This window comes from Agelaius phoeniceus, chromosome W (assembly GCF_051311805.1).
Source record: "Agelaius phoeniceus isolate bAgePho1 chromosome W, bAgePho1.hap1, whole genome shotgun sequence".
Lineage (NCBI taxonomy): Eukaryota > Metazoa > Chordata > Aves > Passeriformes > Icteridae > Agelaius > Agelaius phoeniceus.
In genome coordinates, this window is record NC_135301.1 from 7,528,233 (window position 1) to 7,547,405 (window position 19,173).

At 49.7% G+C, this 19,173-nt stretch overlaps 1 long non-coding RNA gene across 1 annotated transcript; it reads left to right on the forward strand.

The window, feature by feature from the left end:
- The first annotated feature begins 302 nt into the window (after positions 1-302).
- LOC129133632 (uncharacterized) lies at positions 303-15,244 on the forward strand. Its single transcript, XR_008536024.1, has 2 exons — positions 303-502; positions 14,874-15,244. It is a non-coding gene; the product is annotated as an uncharacterized LOC129133632 (long non-coding RNA).
- Positions 15,245-19,173: the final 3,929 nt, after the last annotated feature.

Consider the following 19,173-nt stretch of genomic DNA (forward strand, 5'->3'; position numbering starts at 1 on the left):
GTGGGGCTTTCAGCAAACAATGTAGAGCAACTTCGGTTGTTTTTTCAAAATGTCCTGAGAAGTTAAAGGCAGGCCTGCCCTGGCCAAAGCAGTCGTTGGACTGGAGGGAGCAGCAGCAAAAAGGCACGGGCACCTTTGGGGTGGACTCGATGCGGTAACAAAAAACAAGAAACAGTACTTGTAGCTACTACAGCCTCTTCTGCGACCTCGTAGCCCGCCCTCGGGGTCGCAGCACTACACGGGGCAGATCCCTCCGCGCCCCGCGGGCACCAGGTCGACGAGGGCGGACCCGCCAAGGGGGCGGGGAAAAGCGAAAACGACAGGCGAGACAGCAAATCGAGACGCGGGCCACGATCCGTCGGCCCAATGGGCGCCGCGGAGGGCCCGGCTTAGTGGAGGAAGTGGTCGGGGCGGACACGGGCGTTGTCCTTGGCTGGCGAGAGTGTGGGGGCGCTGGTCTCTGGCCCTGGTGGCGCCACTACTGTCTTCGGAAAGATTATCGGTAAGGCGTTTCTCTGGTGCCGTCAGCGCCGAGGACGAGGAGGTAGCCGCACCCTTGCTCTGTGCGCGGTTCCTCTTCCCTTTCCCCCCTCTCCCCCTCCTCCCGCGCTTGCGGGCATCTGAGCCGAGGACCCGGCGCGTGGTGCCCGGGCGCGCGGCAGGGTGCTGCTGCGGCTGGGTGCAGGGACGGGGGACGGACGGGGCCTCTCTGGGTTGTGGCGCTCTCTACTGCACCATCCCCTAAGCTTGTTCTGAGCCGCACCCCCACCCTTCCGGCTGCCGCGGGCGTACTGGGTTGCTGGTGTTGTCCGGTCTCGCCTCGCATATTCCACCCCCACCGTGTCGTGTGCGCGCGTAGAGAGGGACCTCTGACGGTAACTTGGCCTCAATGTGTCTCCTAACAGCATCGAAGAGGTTTCGCAGCTTCGCTGTGCTAGGCTTTGGTTCTGAACCCGCAAACTGGATTATTAGGGCAAGGAATTACGGCTTTCTCTAGTTAAAAACAAAACCAAACCAAACCAAACTACAGAGTGGTCATCCTGCAGGCTGCAACGGCTTTCCAGAACTTGTTTCTGTGGGGAAGTAAGACCGTGATAACAGCATGCTTGCAAGGGTCACGCGTGTTGGTGCTGGAAACTAGAGTGAGCTGCTTAGCCCGGGGGGAAACCAATAACAGCCGTTGCCTATGCGATGTTAACTTTAAGGTAATATCCCCTATGACTTAGTTATTAAGATGCTGAAAGTTAACAGTTAGGGATGCCTTCTGCTTTTAAAGGCAGAGCTTGCATGCAGTAATAGAAGACAGACTCGTCCTATGCACTTGCAGGCTTCCTGTCATTATGCGTGTGTTCCATACTTGAGCTCCCTGTCCTGTGGGAAACGAATGGCCGCTGCTCTTCCACTTCACTAAACTCTTTGATGATTCAGTTAAGCCATTTGTCTCCAGTCTCTGCATGGACCACATCCAATAGAAAAACTGCTTAGGAAACAATCAGCCCGAACTAAAACATGCCGGAGGTTGTTCATTGCAAGTAGTGGCCTGTCTCCTTCCCCCATTGTCTTGCATGACAAATCCCACTTCTGGAGGGGGCTCTGTAAAGATGTCGTGTTTTGGGTATAGAAAGCATTATAATCATGCAAGAAAAATCAATGTTCTGGCTTGTGTTTGGGGTAATCTGGTAATCTGCTTCTGTAGGAGTTCAGCGGGGCAGATGGGTTTGCATAAGCTCTTACCTTTCTCTAAAGCTGGTTATGTTTTAACTGTTTAATCTTCCTCCAGTGCCGTACGTTCCATGATCTTTTGCCCCTAGACAGGACATTTTTCCTAAGTCATGCCTAAGGAGCCAATTATCGAGTTGTCTGAAGCAGGAGGTTCTGGTGAATCTGTAAGTACGGTGGGAGCTTTCTGTATGCTAAACTGTACCTGTAGATAGTTCCTCGTTTACTAGACTCTTTCCCATTGCCCCCTTTCCCCCTTGATAGGGCACAGTAGGCTACTTTGGGTTTTCTGGCGCTATCATGTTTTTGCCTCTAGCTTGTAATGGAGTTGAGCTTTTTGACTAAAAGCAGTGCTATCAAGCAGTGCTGGTCCCTGGGTATGTAGTTCTGGTGCAAAATGCAGTGTTGTTTTGGAGCGCAGTGTGGTGCCTATTGTCGTGGTTTAGAGTAAGAGTAGTAGAACTTCTAACATGCAGAAGAGCACTTGGGGTTTTTGGCAGGCCAGGGGCAAGGAAGGGCAAAGCTGGTGGAGCGGTGCTGGGCGTTTTGCTTTTAGCTATGAAAGCCACGTTCAAAGACTTTGTAAACCCACGCAAAAGGCAGCCTAAAGTTTATTTTCCACCAGGATTGGTTATGTTTCCTGAAGAGACAACGGGGGCTTTAACCCGGAGACAAAGTCAGCTCGTGTGGCTGTTTTGTAGTCCTTTGCTGTTTAGCTTGGGAAAAATTGCCTAGCTCTCTTTTGCCCCTATGGCGTGCATAATTGGTCTTGGTAACTTTGCTTGGAACGCTTCAGTTGCCGGCGGTCGGAGTGCCGTTAATTTGGCATGCAATGGTTGAATTGCTAGGAATTGGCTAGCTGCTTTCTCTGGGTGGTTCTCTGCTCTCGTTCCTTCCCTTCCTGCCCTCTGCCCTCTTTATGTGTTCCTTTTTCTGTTTATTTTACTTATTTATGGGTTTGTACTTCCTTCTCCAGCTTCTTGGGCATGTAATGGTTGTTGGCGAGATGTGTGTTGCTCACCTGGGCCTGACCAATGGATTCCGGATGGTTGTGGATGAAGGGCCCGAGGGTGGGCAGTCTGTCTGTCGCATACATCTACCCGTTCTGGGTGGCCATCAGGTGGGCTGGCCACCTGGCTAAGATTTTGGCACCGCAGGAGTTGCTGCACGCGTACAAATCACCACTGAATGGATTTCGTCTGTTGCCCATCAATCTAGCGGCTTTTGATGTGTAATGTTTTTTTTTTTTTTTTGCCTTGTGTCTGTGGAAGGTAATAAAAGCTTTGAGCAGCAGTTGCACAATAAAGATTTGTCATGGGGATATCACCTCCGTCTTGCGCATCTTACTGAGGGGAAGTAGTTCTGCAAGTTCAGAAGGTGTCTCCCTGGAATTGCAAGTATGTGGAATGTTTCAGCCAGATAACAGCATTTCAGAGATAGATAGATAGATAGTGATTGGCCTGTTTGTGTGAAGCTGGAAGCGCTTAGCAGTCTCTCTGGGTCTTGTAGGAAGCAAAGTCTTAGCTCTTTGGCAGTGGTACGCCAACGTACAGAAAGGCCGTGTAGGCTTCTGCTAAAACTGTAGAAGATGCTGCGTGTGAGGCTACACGCATGCTTTCCAAGGGTGGTTTCACCATGGTGCACTGTGTTGGAAGCATCCACCACCTGTTGGACCTGGGTGTCCTGGTAACAGGAGTAGGGTGCCAGTTTAGCACTATGTGCATGTAAGCAAACTGTATTGTACCAGCCTCTGTGTCATTCCTGATGAACTGCTGATGATGGATCACTTGCCGTAGCTGCCTCCTGTACGCCCAACACCTCAGGCTACAAGATGGGTGTTAAATGAGATAAGGGAGAAGAGGCAAACCTTCAGAGGCAAGGTAGTGTTTTTTTTCTTCACGCAAATGACTCAGTCCTGATAACTCTCCTCTGGGGAAGCACCAGCACATTCCCACCCACCCCGTGGTGGGGGAGGGGTGGTGTCATCTTTGCTAACGGGCCATAATGGACTCCATGGCACTAGGATAATAGGCAGCTGCAAGGACTTAGACCATCAAAGACTCCCAGAATATCCCATGACTCACAGTATTACATTCCTCCACTGTGAAACTCCCTGTCCTGGTGGAGGTACTGAGCATTCTCACCTGAACCGGAGCATATATATATATAATCTTTGGGTTTGGGGACTTGGTGCACCACCATTTGATGGATCCGGAGGAAGACCAGAATTTCAACAGTACTGTGCCCCTCACCTTACAAAGAGTGTGCCAATTTATACTCCGACTTTGTGGGTTAAAACCAGTTTTCTCTGTATCATTGTATTTTTTGTAATCTCTAGTAAATTGTAACTCCGACCTGTAATCTCTCTGGAGGTAGTTGAATGGGATTCATTTCTCCTGCCGGTTTACTTTTAAACCGGCACATCTTTTGGCGCCCAACGTGCGGCTCGAGAGAGGTCGGAATTGCAGTTTTGTTCTAAAGCATTTGTGTATTGGGGTATAGCAATTTTCCTGATCGTCGTGTTTCTCGGTGTATTCACGTGCATGTTGTGCCCTGTACATATTTCTGCATAGGGGGAGGTATTTGCCCATCATGATGCTCTCTTTACGATCAGGAGAGGAATCAAAACAGCTTTGCTGATTTACTGCGTTTATGGCATGATAACAGCAGAGGCAACGAGTTTCATTTGGAATGTGTATTCAGTCTTGTTTGCCTGTCCTAGTCTGGGCTGCTACCTCTGGGGCCTCATTAATAATGGCACCCAGCCTGATGCCTTAGAGTGGCTACCTGGAACAGAGGCTAGACAAGGTTAAGAGAATAAAAGTAGCTATTTATTAAAGGCCTTCAAAAGGTACACCTTGGGCAGTCAGAAGCCTCAGAGGCTACACCCAAGATGGACGATGGTCACGCGTTTTTCAGACAGATATAAGTTTGGTCCATTTACATGTCAGGGGTTATTCCTCCAATTACAGCCTCAGGCAGTGAAGTCATATGCCCCCAGTTTGCTCCCCTCCCCCAATTCACTTTTGTTTATACTTTCCGGGGCCTGAGGCAGTAGGGTGTCCTTGGATCTCAGGCCTAGAGGGATTGTTTTGTCTGACTAAAATGTGGAGACAGTTAGCTAACACTTTATATGGAGTTCAGAGTTATGCACTAATGCAGTACAGGATTTGAAAACTATAAGGCATCAAGCCTGTGGGGTGAGGAGGGGAGAATGTTTTTTTCCAGCCCTTCAGGCCTGCTGCAACAGTTTTTGAGAATGTTGAGTTCCCTCTAGATGTTAAGGACAGCATGATCTTCTTGTTAGTTCTGCTAAGTTTTCTCTATTTGGCTTGCACTGTCTACACCATGCTTACAGAATCACAGAATCACTAGGTTGGAAGAGACCTTCAAGATCATCAAGTCCAACCCATGCCCCAAACGCCTTAACTAAACCACGGCACCAAGTGCCATATCCAGTCTTTTATTGAACACATCCGGGGATGGTGACTCCACCACCTCCCCAGGCAGGCCATTCCAATATTGTATCACTCTTTCTGTGAAAAACTTCTTCCAAATATCCAACCGATATTTCCCCTGTCGCAGCTTGAGACTGTGTCCTCTCGTTCATGACATTTGTTGCCTGGAGAAAGAGACCGACCCCCACCTGACTACAACCACCTTTCAGGAAGTTGTAGAGAGCCATAAGGTCACCTCTGAGTCTTCTTTTCTCCCGGCTAAACAACCCCAGGTCCCTCAGTCGTTCCTCATAGGGCTTGTGTTCCAAGCCCCTCACCAGCCTTGTCGCTCTTCTCTGGACGCGCTCAAGCGTCTCAACGTCCTTCCTAAACCGAGGGGCCCAGAACTGGACACAGTATTCAAGGTGCAGCCTCACCAGTGCCGAGTACAGGGGAAGAATGACCTCCCTGCTCCTGCTGGCCACACTGTTCCTGATACAGGCCAGGATGCCGTTGGCCTTCCTGGCCACCAGGGCACACTGCTGACTCATGTTCAGTCTGTTGTCGACCAGTACCCCCAGGTCCTTTTCCGCTTGGGCACTGTCCAGCCACACCGTCCCCAGCCTGTAACGTTGCAGGGGGTTATTGCGGCCAAAATGCCGGACTCGGCGCTTGGACTTATTAAACTGCATCCCATTGGACTCTGCCCATCCATCCAACCGTTCTAGGTCTCTCTGCAGAGCCCTTCTCCCTTCCAACAGATCAACACATGCCCCCAACTTGGTGCCATCTGCAAACTTACTAATGAAGGTTTCAATACTCTCATCCATGTAATCAGTGAAGATATTGAACAAAACAGGTCCCAGCACAGACCCCTGAGGGACACCACTGGTGACCGGTCGCCAGCTGGATGCAGCACGGTTCACCACCACTCTCTGGGCCCGGCCATCCAGCCAGTTCCTAACCCAGCAAAGAGTGCTCCTGTCCAAGCCGTGGGCTGTTGGCTTTTCCCGGAGTATGCTGTGGGAGACAGTGTCAAAGGCCTTGCTGAAGTCCAAATAGACAACATCCACAGCCTTTCCTGCATCCACCAGGCGGGTCACTTGGTCCTAAAAGGAGACCAGGTTGGTCAAACACGACCTACCCCTCCTAAACCCTTGCTGGCTGGGTCTGATACCCCGGCCATCCTGTAAGTGCTGCGTGATGGCACTTAATATAAACTGCTCCATTATCTTACCTGGTACTGAGGTCAGGCTGGCTGGTCTATAATTACTAGGATCCTCCTTTCTACCCTTTTTGTGAATGGGTGTCACATTGGCCAGCTTCCAGTCATCTGGAACCTCACCAGTGAGCCAGGACTGTTGGTAAAAGATGGGGAGCGGCTTGGCAAGCTCATCTTAGAGTCAGGACAGAGGCTTCTGGGGAATTTGTCTGGAGAACTTCCCTGGGAGCAGATCATCCTGAGTGGCACGGGATGTTGAAGGAGATGGCCCAGTGTTTGGAAGACTTCTCTCTTCCAATGATCTGGAAGTTCACCTCTGAACAACTGCAAGGGCCCTGTTAAAAGAATAAGTTATGTGAAGGGAAAAGGCTCTGACAGCTCCAGAGATGGACAATTCACAGCAACATGCTGGGCCCTGGCCATTGCTTACCAGACACTGCTTGGTATGGTACAACACTTTCAGGAGGAGGAGAAAAGAAACAAATCAACAGGAGCCATGTCCACGCAAACCACGTCTGAGCCAGAGGGAAAAGGAAACAAATCAACAGGCACCGTATGCATGCAAGCCATCGCTGGACCAGAAGGACAGCCTAAGCTGGTAGCAGTCGCCCTTGTTCAGAAAAGAAAATCCCCATAGTGAATGACGAGGAAGAGGCAGGACCTTCACATCCAGCAGAAGAGACAGAGCCAGAAAAGGTCACTCGATCCCTATCCCCGGGCAAGGTGCGTGAGCTGCGTAGAGAGTTCACACGCGAGGCAAATGGGTCCATATTGACCTTGCTGCTCTGAATCGGGGATGCCATGGCTAATGATACAATTCCAGATGGTAGCGAAGCCAGGCAACTGGGATCCCTGTCCCGGGGTGTGGCTATTGACCAGGGGATCGGGAAAAGACAGGAAACTCTGAGCCTCTGGCGACGACTGCTTTCAAGTGTGAGGGAAAGACAGCTTTGTAAGGAGGACCTCCACGTGTCACGCGGACAGTGGAACATGATGGAGCACGGTGTCCGATGCCTGAGGGAATTAGCTGTGCTGGAGATCGTTTTTTCAGAGGACAAGGGATTCCCGAAAAGTCCAGACGGTGTCCAATACGCATTGCAAATGTGGCTGAAATTTGCTCAGCTCGGGTCAGAAGTATATTCCTGTTACTTAGCGATGCTTCAATGGAGGGAGGGAGAAGATTAGGTGGGTGCATTGGTTAGTAAACTCAGCATTTATGACGACCCTGTCGCCGCCCCGTTACGGGCCCATGTCTCGCCTGTGGAAACGAAACTGGCTGGGCATGTCTGGAGCCTGGAAGAGAAAATTGAAGAGGGCTACCAGAAACCAAGAGAGGAGCTTAAGGAGGGAATCTTCCGCATCTCGCCAGGACAGACGAGAGTCTCTGCTATTAGGAGCAGGCGTCCCCCAGCTAAGGAGAGGGTGTACACTCCACGAGGGTATACTCCCGGCAGCATAGGAGTGATGATGTCGTGTCCAGCCCTCTTGAAGGGACCTCCAGGTCGTATTTACAGGAAGGGAACAATGAGTACCATGACCAGAACTAGAGGGGCCCTGCCTCTAGCCAGGTAGAGGAGAGGGTCTATTGGACTGTGTTGATCCGATGGCCCGGCACATCAGACCCACAAAAGTGTAAGGCTTTAGTTGACACTGGCACGCAATGTACTTTGATGCCATTGAGAAATGTGGGGGCAGAATCCATCTCTATTTCTGGGGTGACAGGGGGATCCCAACAGCTGACTGGACTGGAAGCTGAAGTGAGCTTGACCAGGAAGGAATGGCACAAACACCCCATCGTGACTGGTCCAGAGGCCCTGTGTATCCTCGGCATAGATTACCTCAGGAGTGGGTATTTCAAAGACCCAAAAGGACATCGCAAGGAGAGTCAAGGCAAAAGCTGCAGTAGCTGATTCGCAGCTGGCAGATGCCGCTCCGATGCGAGCTTGGAACCTCCCCAGGTGGCCTGGGCTGGCACCGAGATGAGAGAGGGAAAGGGGGTGCTTCCGCTTTCAAAAAGGTTCCTGCAAACTCACGGGGGTGGCAGCTGGTCTCAGTGCTAGTAGTGGTCGAGGTGCGGGCGGCGGACGGCTGGAATCTTCTGATCAGCAGCGGGCACAGGTGGGGAAGGTAGCCAGAACTCAGTCGTAGTGCTGAGTTGCAGCGAAGCAAAGTCCCGGGTCAGAGCGCACAACCTCCCACGGCACCGTGCCACAGACGGTTCTCAGATCCCCTGAGTGGAAGGGCCCACCCCGCCCAGCTAAAACTCCCCAACCCCCACTGGAGAATTGTAGTATCCTAGACCAGCCCAGGTGTGAAGGGACCTTGAAAGATCATCTGGTGCAGCCTCTTGTGGGAAAGGGAGCCTAGATGAGATTATTTAGCACCCTGTCCAATCGCATCTGGAAAACCTCCAGCAATGGGGACTGATGCAACTTGTGCCCCTTGTCTTCTCCATGTGGCTCCCTGGAAGTACTGGAATACTGTGTGGAGGTTCCCCCTGAGCCTAGGCAGGTGCCTAACATTTTGCAACTAATTCCTTTGTCGTTGCTAGCCTTCATGCAGCCGCTAGCTGCTTTTAGATGTTCCTCCACAGCTTTTGGATCATGCTGCGCCCATGTGTCCGAGTATTTAGGACTTAGGCTTATTCCCTGCTTCTGAAAGTATTCAGTGATATCTCTTGCCATCCCTCCGACTATGCCAATTGGTGCAAATGGGAGTTTTAGGTCGCCTTAAGAATCGCCAGAAAAGGTATCAGCAAAAGCAGGTTCTCCAGCCCTTTGAGCATCTTCATGGCCCTCCTTGGGACGCTCTCCAGTCTGTCCGCCTCTTTTAATTGAATTCTGGGGACCAGAACTGCACACAGAGTGTGGCCTGCAGGCATGGCCTCTGTGAGAAGAGGCCAAGGTCTGCTCTGCGCTAGACACAGTTAGTTTTCACCAGCCAGGCACCAGACTTCCCTGAGAGCCAAAGCTGAGCAACTCAGCAAAGCTGGTGGCACCCTTGTGTAAGCATATTTAAGAAAGGGTAAAGCGCTGTCTGGGGCAGGTATTTCCCTGCTGCCCTTAGATCTGGCAGGTGGCTATGTCCTGAAGGAACTTTTTCGTCTTATTTTCTCCTCCTGTCCTATTGAGGAGGGGTGGTGAGAGAACAGCTGGTTGAGCCCCTGGCAGCCAGCCAAGGTCTGACCTCATAAAGCCTAAAAGGCATATTCTTCCTTGTAGAAGGGGGTTGGTGGCTTAGAGATTTTAGGAACAGGAAAATTAATTAGGGGCTGAATGTTGGTTTGAGTGAAGGGCAGGTACCAATCCGTCTTCTATAACTGCAATTTCAGCAGCAAAGGACAGCTGAGAATCAGGCCCCAAAGATGCTGGTTTGGGTGTTGCTAAGATGGAGTTCATTTCCCCATAGCAGCTCTCACAGTGCCGTGTGTCACGTGAAAAAGGGAGGAGGCTTCCTTGACCCTTGGTGTGGGGAGATTTTCTCAGTCTTTAGTGGTTAATTTGTCTGTGTTTCAGGAAAGTTGAGACCGTTGTGCCCGACCAGTCTGTCAGCATCCCATTGGGGGGCTCCTTCACTGAGCAGTCCTACTGGATCAGAGGGGGGTTTGAGTGACTTAGGGAAACACACCAACAGCGTAAGGGAGACCCCTCAGCAGGTCTTCCCCTTTACCCATTGTGTTACCTGCTGCTGCCGACTGGTAGCGTCCGCCAAGGATTCACGCTAACAGTTTATGGAATAACGCTCTTTATTAATATAAATTGTGACAGGTTAAGGTTCGAAGATTGTTGGTGATAGTGTCTGACTGCAAAAATATATTTGAAGGAATATACAGACAAGCTCTAATCCCCAATAAAATGTTCAGCATGCATAGAGTATGATTCTTATCCAATAGGCATCTCTATGGGGGAGAAGACAGGTTCAGCCCATCAACTGATCCCAGCAGCTACGATGGAGCCTTCCCTAACTTTTCCCCATTCTCGACTTATTTTTATACTATTTCTGTGTGTTTAGGTGGAGCTTGAGTGACTCTAGTCATGCATACCTTTGTTACTGACTGGTGTAAAATTCTCTTGCTTTGCTTTTAAAGATACAGTCAAGAAGAATATAGAGCACATGCCCAGTGAGGGATGGTTGCACTTTGGAGGTGGGTAACTTTGGGATGGAGGTGTGCGTTAATATTATTATTAGGCTTTAATGAAGCAAGTTCATCTAAGGAGAGTGATTTCGCCACAGTTGCTGGCTCAGCAGTAAGACATCTTCCCCTGTCTCCCTTGGTTGACAGGTGGTATGCTGTTTATCAGCTGCAAAGTACCATCGAGTTCCCTTCCCTGCAAGGATTTCTGCAGAGCCTGGCCTTCGCTCCGCTCCACCCTCCATTCCATCCCTCTTAGCAGGTGTGTTGTGTGCGTGTGTGTGGGGAATCATCACGGAATAGGTTCCAAGTCATGCCAACCGCATTCCACCCAGGGAGCAGCAACTGTGATTTACCCTATAATTCCCGTACTGTTATAACTCCTGTGAGGATGCTAATATAACTCCTAAGTTTCCTCTAATTGTATCCCCAGTTACCGGTCCACAGGGTAACCGGTCATTTTCCCACACCGTGCTTTGCACTGGTAGCTCGAAAGGTGTTGATAACACGCCGGTGTTTTGGCTACTGCTGAGCAATGTTGGCACAGCATCAGTGCTGTCTCTCCAACATTCTGCCCCAGCATCAGTAGGCTGGGGGTGGGCAAGATCCTGGGAGGAGACACAACCAGGTCAGCTGACCCAAACTGGCCAGAGGGATATTCCATACCATATGACATCAGCCCAGAAATAAAAGCTAGGCAAAGGAGGAGGAAAGGGGGGCATTTCTTATTTACAGTGTTTACCTTCCAGAGAAACTGCTACGTGTGCGGAAGCCCTGCTTCCCGGGAAGTGGCTAGGCGGTGCTTGCTGATCAAAACTAGGCAATAAGGTGCTTTTTTTTCCCCTCTCCTTGTTCATGCACAAACTTTCACTTTTGCTTTCGTAAACTGCCTTATCTCAATCTGCAAGTTGTTTTTCATCTCTCCCGTCCAGCTGGGAAGGGGAAGCGACAGAGTTGTTTGCTGAACACCTGGCGTCTAGCCAAGATAAACCCACACCAGTCCTTTTTGGTTCCTAACGTGAGCTGAGACAATGGCAGTTATATATCTTGCATGGTATAGTAATAGCAGTTACTGAGTAGCAAGTTCCTGTGCGGGACATGGAGTTTGTCAGGTACGCTGCTTATCTCTTTGTTTTGTTCAGTTTGGGAACACGTTAATACAAACAGTGGCTCTGTGCTTTGCTGTGACACTGATGGCTTTGTTGTGCTGGAGGAGCTATTTTCTGGGGACAATGCGGGAATCCCTCTCCCTCTCCCTATCTGGGATTGATGTGTATCGTTTTAGAATGCAGGCTCCCGTGTTCCTTGTTCCCCCTCATGTAAGCTGTTGAATACTATTTAATACTATTAACTAATACTGTTGGCGTACTATGGGGTTTGTGGAATCTGGTGTCATTCTGCTGTAAGACAAAACAAACTGTAGGTGAGGAGATATTGAAATGTGCCCTGAAGCGGCTGGTCCCTGGATGTCAGTGTGTGTGGTAGGATTTGGGCAGGCTCCTAGAGTGGTTATCACCTCCCCTTGCCTGGGACTTTACACCTAAACAGGCAATGAGCCCTGGCAAACTGACGCGTCACCTGATAGAAGGGTGCCTTACCTACCCCGATGAAACCCAGCAGCTTCTCGCCCTGTACAGGGGCCTGGCCTATGCCTGTTGAGCCACAGTTCAGTACTGTCAGAGGAGTGTGGCTGAGGCAGGGACCCGAAGTGCATTGGAGGACACTATGGCTGAGATAGGGACCCAAACAACAACGACTACAGTAATTGCCCCCCAGAAGTGTCAAAGAAAAGGGGAATAAGGAGAGCCAAGGAGCGATCAGCAAGACTCACTCACCTTTTTAGTAGTCCCACGTGGCCAGTGCAAAAGTCTGATGGAGGGTGGAGGTTAACAGTAGACCATCGTGGCCTGAATGAAGTAACGCCCCCACTGAGTGCTCCTGTACCGCACATGTTAGAGCTCCAATGTGAACTGGAGTCAAAAGCAGCCAGGTGTTGTGCTGCACTTGGCATTGTCAATGCATTTTTCTCAATTCCTTTGGCAGCAGAGTGCAGACCACAGTTTGCTTTCATGTGGTGAGGTGTTCAATACACCAGGAATCGACTGGACTGCCCCGGGGGTGGAAACACAGCCCTACCATCTCTCATGGACTGATCCAAAGCGTACTGGAAATGGGTGATGCCCCCGAACGCCTGCAATGCGTTCACGACATCATTGTGTGGGGGCAGTGAGGCAGAAGAAGTGTTTGAGAAGGGAAAAAGAATAGTTCAGAAAGTTCTGGAAGCTGGGTTTGCCATAAAGAAAAGCAAGGTCAAGGGACCTGTACGGGACATCCAGTTCTTGGGCGTCAAACGGCAGGATGGCCGCCGTCATGTGCCTATGGATGTGGTTAAGAAGATAGCAACTATGTCTTCACCAGCTAAGAAGATGGAAACACCGGCTTTCGTAGGCCGCCCGGGGTTTTGGAGAATGCCTATTCCAGGTTATACTCAGCTTGTGAGGCCCCTGTATCGAGTGACCCGGAAGAAGAACCATTCTGAATGGGGCCTTGAGCAACAACAGGCCTTTGAGCAGATCAAAGAGGAAATAGCTTGGGCGGTAGCTCTTGAGCCCGTTCAGACTGGACCAACCCTGCAAAATATACTCTACACCGCAGCTGGGTAGCATGGTCTCACTTGGAGCCTGTGGCAAAGAACATCAAGAGAAACCCGAGGTTGACCATTAGGGTTTTGGAGCTGGGGTTACTGAGGATCAGAAGGCCCACTACACTCCAGCTGAAAAAGAAATATTAGCAGTGTATGAGAGGGTTTGAGCATCCTCAAATGTTTTTGGGAAGGACGCCCATCTCTTCTTGGCACTGCAATTTCCTGTGCTACACTAGATGTTGAAAGGAAGCATCCCTTTGACACATTGTGCAAACAGTGCTACTTGGAGTAAGTGGGTGGGTAGCACTGATCACACAACGAGTTTGACTGGGGAAACCCAATTGCCCGGGAATCCATGGAGAAAGGCAGAGGTTTTGGAGAATTTCTTTGAAAAGTCACTTGTGCTCAAGAAGCAGCACCATATAATGAGTTATCAGAAGATGAAAGAGGCCATGCTGTCTTTACTGATGGATCCTGCCTCGTGGTAGAAACCATCAGAGGTGGAAAGCTGCTGTGTGGAGTCCCACATAACGAGTCGTTGAGGTTGCTGAAGGAGAAGTGGCCTGTACTGTGTCTCTATAGTGACTCCTGGATGGTGGCTAATGCCCTATGAGGGTGGCTACAGCAATGGAAGAAGACCAATTGGCAATGCAAGGGTAAACCCATTTGGGCTGCTGCGTTGTGGCAGGACATGACTGCACGGATAGAAATCATGTCTCTGAAGGAATGTCACGTAGATGTTTACGCGCCCAAATGCCATGCCACTGAGGAACGTCACAAGGATGAACAGCTAGATAAGGCTGCCAAAATGGAAATAGCTCAGGTAGACTTAGACTGGGAGCAGAAGTGTGAACTATTTACAGCCCGATGGGCCCATGAAACATCAGGACATCTAGGAAAAGATGCAACCTACAGATGAGCTTGTGATCGAGGGGTGGATCTGATCACAGAGGCTATCACACAGGTCACCCATGAATGTGAAACGTGTGCTGCAATCAAGTGAGCCACACGAGTACAATCTCCTTGGAATAGATGGCCAAGCTGGATTTTAAAGATGGTGAGGCCTGGCAAATTGACTATATTGGACCACTGCCATGGACACACCAAGGCAAGAGCTTACATACTCATCATGGTAGAGGCAACTACTGGTTGGCTGGAAAAATACCCTCTAAGCCATGCTATTGCTTGAAACACCATCTTAGGCCTTGAGGGACACATTTTGTGGTGTCATGGTACCCCAGAAAGAATGGAATCAATGAGGCTTGTTTTTGAAATAACCTCCTAAACTCTTGGGCAAAGAAACATGTGGATATATCACATCCCTTATCACCCACAAGCCTCTGGAAAGATTGAGAGGTATGATGGACTGTCAAGAGGGTTGGGCAATCGGGCATGGAAGCATTGGGAGGCAAATGTAGCAGAAGCCACTTGGCTGGTTAACACCAGAAGATCTGCTAACCGCGCTGGTCCTGCCCAAACAAAACCACTACATACTGTGGGAGGAGATAAGGTCCCCGTACTACACACAGGGAAGTGGCTAAGGAGGTCGGTGTGGAATTCTCCTCCCATGGGAAAAGGCAAACCTATTAATGGGATTGTCTTTGCTCAGGGACCTGGGTGTACTTGGTGGGCAATGCAGAAGGACGGGGAGACCTGGTGTGTGCCTCAAGGAGATTTAACCTTGGGGGGAAAATAATGAGTGTAAATTGTATGTTGCAGGGAGTAAAGTAGCAGGAGTGACGTGAACCGACGATGAGTGAATTTTACGAGCGGCGAGGAGAGTGCGACGATAGCCCAGGCAGGGCCGGTGTCGGTGCCGAACGATCGTGTGTGTCGCTTCTGTCCCGAGCACCCATCTTGATGGAATGGAGCCCAAGTCACGGCCTGTTTTTAAACATCCGGAAGGGTGGAAGAAACCCATGGAATGGGAAACTAATGTCTATCTTTGAAAGGAAGTGGGACGGTAGTTAATGAAAATGTATACGTGTGTTGGGCATAAAGATGGTTTAAGCATGGAGTTTAAGTTGTAAGCGTTGGTAAGAAGGGATTTCAGTCATGACAAATAAATACAACGGAATAATTAGAAGACAGATATATATATATATATATATCTATAATTCTGTGGCATCTGAGTACGATGATGCAAATGGTGTGAAGTAAGGGGTGGAGATTGTATTGGGTGTGGCTGAGATGGAGTTAGTTTTCCGCATAGCGGCCATCAGTGCCATGCTTTGCATTGGTCACTAGAAAGGTGTTGATAACACGCCAGTGTTTTGGGTACTGCTGGGCAGTGTTGGCACAGCATCAGCGCTGTCTCTCCAACATTCTGTCCCTCATCAGTAGGCTGGGGGTGGGCAAGATCCTGGGAGGAGACACCACTAGACCAGGTGACCCAAACTGGCCAGAGGGCTATGCTGTACCATATGACTTCAGCTCAGAAATAAAAGCTAAGTTAAGGAGGGGGAAGGGGGCACATTCGTTATTTACAACGTTTGCCTTTCGGAGCAACCCTTACGCGTGCTGAAGCCCTGCTTCTTGGAAAGTGGTCGGACAGTGCTTGCTGATGGGAACTAGAGGATATAATTATTTGGTTTTCCTGTTTGCTTTTTTGTGCGAAAACTTTCTCTTTTCCTTTAGTAAACTGCCTTATCTCACCCTGTGAGTTGTTTTCCATCTTATTTTCTCTCTGTGTCAAGCTGAGAAGGGGGAGTGATAGAGTGGCTCTGTGGGCACCTGGCATCCAGCCAAGGTCAACCCACCAGCAATGCTTTTGATGCCGTCCAGGTGTTGTAGGATAAGGGCACTGAATTGGCTGCGGAGCTGGTGCTTGCAACAGCGTTCTGGGTTCGATGAGCATGGGGCCCTGTTTTTGGATCAGCAACTGCTTGGGAGAGCGGAGCTCCACCTCACTAAGCGGAGTAAAGGTATTTTTGCCAGTAGGACAGCTGACCTCATTTGGAGGGCTTTAAACTAAAAGCGAGGTGTCGCGGCAGGGCGTCCCCGAACTGGTAATAATTAGCATTGACTCCATGATTCACAGAAGGCTGATCAATCTCTTTATTTTATATATATATAATTATTAGGAAACCCGTTGCTTTTATAGACAGTTACGATACACCTGGACCTAATTGGTCCTCCAATCCAAACACCATCACCATTGGCTAATTAAGAAACCACCCTTTGGTAAACAAATCTCCATAACACATTCCACATGTTCACAACAACAGGTGCAGCAAGTGAAGATAAGAATTGTTCCTCATTCTTTTCTCTGATCTTCTCACAGCCTTCCTCAGAAAGGCCTGGGAAAGTTATGTGTTGCTCTCTGTGGCCAGAGAGCTGCTGCCACAGTGAGGGTGCGAGGAGGGAGAGGCAGAGACTAATCAGCAGCCCTGTGCGGGAGTGATGGACAGGGTCAATGAACAAAGGGCAGGGCAAGAGGTCCAGTCCCTGGAAGTCCCCCTTAGAACCCGAAGGCAGCGGTGGATGTCATAGCTGCAAGTGTGCCCAGCAGAAAGATCTCCTTGGACGAGTAAGTTTTAAAGGAGGAGATTGACAGGAAGCAGGGAATCCAGGTACACGGACAGGAGTTCAATGCCAGGTATTGTACGCTGTCCCAGGCTGAGCGACGGCCTGCCTTCAGAGTGCACAAAAGGAAGGTAAGCCAGAATGTAACCTCGGGGTGACTGACACAAGTGACTCCTGAGATGAAGGAGACCGGATGCATTTCTGTGCTCAGGGTAGAAGGAAGAACCCTCCCCCATCTCCTGAAGTGCCCCTACATAACAGACAGTATGCTCCTGGTTTGGAGACTGAAGAGCACATGAGTAATGGACAGGAGCCAGGACAAAGGCAACCATGCAAAGCTGACCTAACCACCTGCCCACGTTAGAACCAGTGCGACCAGAGAAGCACATAAAGGTATTAGTAACTGGAGATTTCCTCCCGAGAAACACCGAGACACCCATTTCCCACCCAGACGATTTCTCTAGAGAGCTCTGCTGCCTACCAGGAGCTCGCATTCATGGTGGCACTGAGAGGCTGCTGAGGCTGGTGAACCCTACAGATTATCACCTCTCCTACTCTTCTCTGTAGCGTCAGATAAGGCAACTTAGAACCCCCCCAGGAGTCTATTATGTCTGTAGGAGCGATGCTAAAAGGATGGGGAGCACAGGTGATGGTCGCCTCTATTGGTGTCCGGTCTGAGGAAGGGGTCCAGGAAGGAGGAGACAGACTGAACAGCTGAATGCCGGGCTGCGTAGCTGGTGCCATACTCAAGGTTTTGGCTTCTATGATCATGGATCTACCTTTAAGAAGCCAGGTCTGTTGGGAGCTGATGGGATTCACGCGACCAAGCGGGGCAAGATGGTCTTTGCCAGTAAGCCGGTTAGACTTACAAGGAGGGCTTTAAAGGTGACTCGGCGGGGAAAGACGATGGAGTTTTGAGCAACAGAGAAGAGCCAGGGGCTGGTGATGTGTTGGGAAACAAGAGGGGAATACTTGAGAAATGCTGCAAAGGAATTGGGGCTTGATCCTTGTCCAAAAAAGTGACGCAGTCAACAGCCCAGCGGAAGTGCCTCTGTACCAATGCACGCATTATGCATGAGAAAGAGGAGCTGGAAACCACTGTGCAGCCGGAAAGCTAACAATGTAATCACCATAGTAGAAATGTGCTGGGACAACTCAAATGACTGGAGCTCTGCAATCAATGGCTATAAACTGGTCAGAAGGAAGGAGGGGCGGAGGTGGCCCTCTATGTAAACCAAAAATGAGAGGGATTTCCTGTACAGAGCTGTCTTTGAAAGACAGTGATGAACAGGTTGAGAGCTTATGGGTGAAAATTAGAGGCCAAGCTGTTGCGTTAGGAGTAAGAAAGAGTGCAGAAAATAAAGCCCCTTGCGTTCCAGCTGGTCCTGAGAGATCAGAGGGACTGGGTGAGGTTAGGCTTAATTTCCGATTACAACCAATTCAGCACTGTAAGTCTGGTTGCGTTCTCTAAGAACCTTTGCGAGCACAGATTCAGGAACAGAGTGGTTTTCTGAAGTTACAGAAATGGAGATTTGGAACTGCCATTGAGAAATGCACTAGCTGTGATAGACCTCTAATAACATTGTGCTAACCCATGCAATACTAATAATAGCAATGGCATGCAGAAGCTTCCCAAGAGGGCGGCCCCACTTGGGAGGAGGAGAAGAGAAGAGAAGAGACTGGCAACTGTCCCCGACATCTTTTGGGAATTCCTGCTACCTAGCTGAAATTTCTAGCCTCCTTATATACAGCCCAATCTTCTCCTCCTTACATTACATATAGCGTGATCTAAGCGGAGAGCTGAGTGATAGATCATCTATGTGGTCACATGTACTTCAGTAAGCTTATTAGCATATGCACGAGTGTGCGTTTTAATACTTAAATGACCCTTAATCAGGCAAAGGTTACATTTTTGGCCTTGGTGTCCTTCAAAGTTCCGCTCTTAAGACTTCTTTCCATTTCATGCCGTTCATCAGAGCCAAAAGAGGGCTATCCTAGCTGCCCATGAACTCTTCCTTCGGCCATATTGTCCTTTTTTGACCTCAGCTATGTGGATGTCCATCAGTAAAGATAACGTGGAGGGTACACGGTTTAGGCTTTAACGCTTTCCTGGCTCCATGGTCATCATCCCACACAAGCTAACAAAGGAAACCTTGTGGTTGGTATCTACTATAGGCCACCTGATTAAGAGGATGAGGTCGACGTAAGAAATCAGGCAAGTTAGGCAGGAGATGAGCGTGGCTAACGGCCTTCTCTTCTGCTCGAGCTGAAGCACAAAGTGGAAATGCATAGGTAGTGGAAGCAGGGACACGTATTCTGGGAAGAATCTAAAGATGCCGCCCAGGTCTGTAGGGATGGCATCAGAAAAACTAAGGCAAAGCTGCAGCTGAATTTGGCAGGGGATGTAAAGAATCATACGATGGGCTTCCATGGGTGCGTTGGTCAGAAAATAAGACTAAAGAAAGCGTATGCAACCCACGTGCCCGTCCCCCCG